The sequence below is a fragment of the Triturus cristatus genome, chromosome 2_1 (genome assembly GCF_964204655.1).
Source record: "Triturus cristatus chromosome 2_1, aTriCri1.1, whole genome shotgun sequence".
NCBI classification, from domain to species: Eukaryota; Metazoa; Chordata; class Amphibia; order Caudata; family Salamandridae; genus Triturus; species Triturus cristatus.
This window is the reverse complement of record NC_140581.1, coordinates 619,181,435-619,187,718: the sequence shown is the minus strand read 5'-3', so window position 1 is coordinate 619,187,718 and position 6,284 is coordinate 619,181,435.

The window sequence follows — 6,284 nt, the reverse complement described above, 5'->3', positions numbered from 1 at the left end:
ATGCATCAAGCTAGGAAATAGCGAGTCCTTATTTGCGATTTTTATGGAATCGCAAATAAAGAATCGCTATCTCCTATGCATGACGCAGATACCGAAAATACACCAAATCGGTAAAAATCTCTAACCGCGTTAGCGAAAATACCCCAAAAATCGCTATCTTCTCAAAACACACATATTGCGATCTCAGATCGCTAATAGCGAGATCGCAAATAGCGAAATCGCTAGTAGCGTGTTTGCTATTTCCAAGTCGCATTGGGAACAGCCTGATGACATCAGAACCAGGAAGTAACTCTTCCCATGGTGCAGTCTATGTCCATAGGAAGCCAGAGCAGGAAGCTGAGTGCCTGTATAGAGCTGTGGAGAGGACTACTTAGCATCCAGACCACTGCAAACCCAGGAAATGGCCAATACAGCAGCAGAGGAGGGTGCAGGTGCCAGGAAAAGAAAACTAAAGTTCAGTGAGAGGGAACTGGAGTAGCTCATTGAAGAGGTAGTGAAGAGCCATGACAAGCTCTTTGGGAAGCTCTCCCTTAAAGTCCCAGAGGCAGAGAAAAGACGGCTCTGGAACAAGATCAAGTCAAGGGTTAATGCTGTGGGTGTGACACACCGCAGCATCGATGATTTTAAAAAACGCTGGTACGATCTGCGCAGCCGTGCCAAGGAGCGAATTGCCCAGAGGCTGAGGGAGGGAAAGAGCACTGGAGGAGGACCATCGACAGTCCCGGACAACACAGCCCTGGAGGACCTGGTGGAGGGCACAATCCTGCCGGAAGCTGCTGTGGGGGTGACGCAGATGGATACATCTGGCGCAGCCTGCAGTACAGAAGGTAAGAGGCACTATGATAAACCCATCAATGTACATTATAATAGCGCCCATACAGTAATAAGTGGGCAGGCAGCTGTAACCAACCCCAGTCCACAGTCCATATACAGTTACTAATGCATCCTGGGAGTTGTAGTCCCCTGAACCAATTAGTGAGTCACATTGCACTTTGTGTGACCATTGTGCCCAATATGGATTACAGACAGCGAATACAGGGAGTGAGAATGTAAGAGCAGACATAATCACCATGTAGCTAACCATTATCCAATGAAATTTTAAACCTGCACTGTTTCACACCACAGGTGCTGAGGAAGGAGACAGTGATGGGAGCGAATGCAGGGAGAGCACACAGTCCACCGCAGAGCCTGCCGTAGCAAGACTAGTCACACCTCCCAGCACATCCCAGGCACCCACACGACGCAGGGCTACAGTCCCTCCCATGCAGCCAATGGAGTACCTTCCTGAACCTGACAGGGCAACTGCAGAAGGCCAGCCTCGTGTCAGGTCCACCACCACCACCCCGCAGACACCCGTCCCGACGATGCGAAGATGCAGGGCAAGGGGCCACACAACTGCACAGGAGCCATCGACTCCAAATATCTGGGGACCCGTTGAGCTGCAGATGACAAGGGTGCAGCGCCTGCAGGCACGCCACATGGGAGCCATCAGCCTGCAAATGGCAAAATTGAACAGAAACCTCTCCACCATGGCAGATCGCATGAGTGACCTCACTCAAGCAGTTGTGGAGGGCAACAGGGACACCAACGCCACATTGCACGAGCTCGTCCGTGTGATGCAGGAGGGACAGAACTCAGAGCGGAGGAGGCATCGGCAATTCATGGGGCGCTTGGCTGGATTGACACGCTCCAACCACAAGTTGAGCAACGCCACTGCGCTGCTGTCACGTGGGTCGGTGGCAATGCAGATCGACATGGGGCATTGTTGTGGGGACGTGGCCAGGGCCCTTGGCCAAGTTACCACAGCTGTGGAGTAGATCCAGGCTGGTGCAGGTGGCCTCAGCAATGCCACTGGAGATGAGGGGAGTGAGGGGGCATCCAGCGTGAGCAGCATGTCTGCGCCTGTCAGCACCGGCATAAGGTGTAGTGCACGACGTTCTACACCTACAATTCCACCAATGGGTGAGGATGGCGCTGCAGGAGATAGACGCCTCGGTGTGCGTGGGAGGAAGCGCTGAGCACTCACATCCCTCCAGACAATTGGCCATGGTGGCGTAACCATGGTCAGGACATACAGAGGGACTGGTAATGGAGTCCCAAACATTATTCCTCATAGTGCCTCGGTACATGACGTGAATGTATCCGTTGCCTACATGTATGTTTAGACACACAAGAGTCCACGTGCAAGTGCAAATAAAAACTTTGCATATGATGAATGATCGTTTCTGTCTCATGATTACGTACCTTTGAAGTGATGTTGGGTCATGTGGGCACGTATCAACTGCCCCTCCGCATAGGTTGTAGGTTGCAGGTGTGGTGGGTGTACAGGGGGCTGATTGTCCGCAGTGCCACGGCCATCTATGGGTATGCGTATCGTGGGAGCTACGATGGGCTACATTGCACATGCTGCCACTATCCGACAGCAGGTCACCGGCTGGTCCTGCATCGCAGCACCAGGTCTGTGCAGGATGTCGAGGCGACTCTTGACCTATCCAAATGTCCTTTCAATCACATTACCTGTCCTGGTGTGTGGTGCGTTGTACCGCTGCTCCTGTTGGGCGCCTGGGTTCAACTATGGAGTCATGATATAGTTCCTCACCGTGCATGCACTGTCACCTACAAGGTAGCGTGGAATGTGTATGTGTCTGGTTCGCATTGCCATTACAGAATGCTTTAGTGTGCATGAGTATATTGTCTGACCTAGCAGGTGTCCCTCGCCATGTCCCCCCCGGAGCAGGCGTGTGTGAATGCCAATGTATCGGAAGATTTATGGATCATTGATGCTCCCAGGAGATTGCGCTGCGATGTCCGACATGATGTCATTCACATTGCAAATTGGTTGGACGTTGATGGAGTGATAACAATTCCGGTTACGGAAGCTCTACTCATTGACTGATGGTGGACATATGGGTCGTGTGTGCAATCTAGGCATTCAAATCACATTAGGGAACTGTGCTATTCAATATGAATGGAGTCTGGGTGGGTTCAATTCCATTTGGGTTTTGGGGAGGCTGTTGTGGTCGTGGGTCTGAGTCATCATGGCAGCCAGGAAGGATCTCCAGACACGTGAGTGGGAGCCTAGAGATACCCCTCCCGCTAATGCCACTACCCCCTGGACACCTCCTGATGCAAGTAGGTGCAGGCAACATTACACCTGGACATGGGGACGGTTGCCATGGGTCCTCTGTGTTTTGCGCAGCATTGTTGTTTCAAAATCGGCTATGTGGTTGAGTTGTATGGCAGTGTTGATCATGTACTACTCATATATGTCCTCATCGGTGTGTCACATCTGAGTGATGCGCAGGCAGAAAGCCCTCTCCTGGAATCTCCTTCTGCCCTGGCCTGCTGCATGGGTCCTCATCCTCCTATCAAACAAGTAGTGTGCCGCCTTTGTGTGCGCCCTCTATGGACTCATTGGTTAGTTGCAATGGCCCTCACCAGCTCCATCATTTGTCTTGCAGTTAAATGGAAAAAAAATATTTTTACCACCAGCTTCTGATTCTCCTTATTCTGCACTTGCAAAAATGCGAATTTTAATGAAATCGCAATTGGTGATTTTTGATGCATCCATTTGCGAGCTTTTTCTGTGATTCCTTATTTGCTCCCGCTATTCAGGTTGGCGCTGATTCCGATTCGCTATATCTGGAATCCCGGTATTTGCGAGTCGGTATTTTAGCGATTTTGAAATTTTTGTTTGATGCATGGGGATTCGCTTGAATGCGCTCGCAATTAGCTAATCGCTATTTTTGCGAGCTGTGTTTGGCTTGATGCATGTGCCAGTTAGAGTTCAAAAATAATGATTTGGACTGGAATAGGATCATAGAGCATATACCAGCTGTTATTAGGTTCAAATTGATACATTTTTATATCCTGCATAGAGCTTATCTTACACCTGGCAGGATTAACAAGTTCAATTTGACTGCTGCTGCAAAATGCCCTAGATGTGGGGAGTTGGGAGCAGAAGTGCTCCATATGATATGGTCCTGTCCTTCATTAGCGGGGTTCTGAAAGGAAGTAATAGAATATATTACTGGAATCACCTTGTGGGATATCCCTTGTACATCTTTGGTCGGCTTCCCAGGGGTATATCCTTGCCCTAAAAATAAGAAGACTAGTACTAGATTTACTGACTTAGGTTTGATTTTGGCAAAACAAGAATTGACTATGACCTGGAAATTGGTGCATGGTCCTCACATTAATAGATGGTGTAAAGAAATGGTTCAATGAGCAAGTTTGGAGAGTGCTGTGTTGTTACGTGAGATAATCAGAGGACAAGGGAAAATTGAAAGGGTTAAAGCATGGGAACACATGATGGATAGTTTGTTGGCCTCGGAAGCCGACGCAGATTCGTTGAATAGCTCCTTAAGTTCTTGCGGGTGAAAGAAGGGAAATTTAGTTTAATACTGATAAATTAGGTTGTACTGGTTACTACTGTGATACACTAGTCCCTATGGGAAATTTTGATACTTTATTTAGGGCTGCATTACTTGATGAGTGATAACTTTGGGTGGGGGGATTAAAGTTATAGTTTTATTGTACTAATGTTAGTAGAGTTGAGGTATGCATGAAATTTATAGTAGTTGAAAAATGCTTGAATGCTTCTGGGTGCATATCATAGGAGATATGTTTATTATTACTTTTAATACGTAAATTATAGTTATCTGGGTATTTTCCCTTTTAATCTACATTTTAATCTAATTAATATAATTATCTGTGTACCTCTTTAAAGCAAATAACTGTATATGTAGTGAACATCATTTATGATCTGTATTATATGCCTGTCACTATTGCACCAAGGTATATTTAGTGAAACTAATAAAAATGATTTAAACTTACTCTCATGACCCTCTTGCGAGATCATACAAAAATTTGAAAATCACCCAATAGAAAAGCTCATACTGTTTATCACGTAATTGTGCACCATACAAAGAACAGTCGGTCACAACCTAACCTACTTTTGTAACTGCCAAAAATCTACAAATTAAATTTATAATTTTGCTACCCTCCCACTTTTTTCTCTCTTCATATTAATGTGTCTTGCTCCTGAGAAATCCCAGAAGCATGTCAATAAAATATTTTCTGCATTTCTCTGTGACTGTGGTATGGGCTGTATATATCATAACAACATCAGTTTTGATATGCCAGGTATGTATAGAAGAGTTGGTGTGCACTTCACAGCAGAAGGAAACAGGATTTTCCTTAATAACATCAAGGAATGCCTCCAGTTGTATGTGTAACTGAACACTACACTCTGTAAACACAAAGACTCTTGTCAGGGCCACCCTATTCCTACATTATATTATCATTTCATGTTATAACTCAATTGTTGGGGGAAAGAGTGATACCAGTGAGACTCTCGTGAAAGCAAGAGCCCCTAAATGCCAGCCTCCACCTGTATATTTGTTTGACTCTCACCAGAATCTCATAAACTCAAACACTTAGCTTATATCTAATGGATATCAGCCCCGGGTGTGTCTGGCAAAGGGAAGAGTGGTGGGGCAGGGTGGGAGGGAAGTCGGATGATGATGGGATAGGTAGAATGAAATTTAAAAATAAATAAAACCGCTAAGGTAAGTTGTTTTTATTTTTTTATTTGATTTTACCTATCCCGTTGCCTGTCAACTTCACCCCATCCCACTCCACCATCACCATGCCTCACTGCCCTACCGCTCTTACCTGTGCCGGCTGCACCTGAACAGCCCTGTATTTCTGTGTGTTGGTAGTAGAACATGCAAACACATACGTTTCTGTTCTGAGACCCCTCTCTTCAGACAAATTTTTCCCATGCCTCCCTACTTTTTTACAATCCTGTGTGCGTCCTGCAAGAGCATAAATATTTTCAGGAGATAGAATTTACACTCTCCTTGATTACAGTACTTCCTCAACCTTATAGTTCCCACGACTAGGGTACAGAGAGAAAGTGGCCTCTCCACTCAGAGCTTTTCAGAGTATTACAGGAGTGTATAGTAGTGGTATCAAGGTCACTAGTATATAGATTAGGGTGTAAAGAGACACTACCTCTCCAATCACATCTTTCCCCAGGCGCTGCATTATGCATAGTAGGGTGAAAACAATGTACTCACCTCACATGTAAGAACTCAGTATTGTATGATGAGTATTAGAGGTACTGGCCTCTCCACTGAGAATTTTGGCAGATTCCCCAAAACCCCCAACTTCCCAGTCTCCCATTCCCCACCCACACCAACCCCCCCAATTAGATTGTGGAATCCCCCCCCTTAACCCAACTTTTAACCAGTAGCCCCATAAAAGGAGCCTTAAGGGAA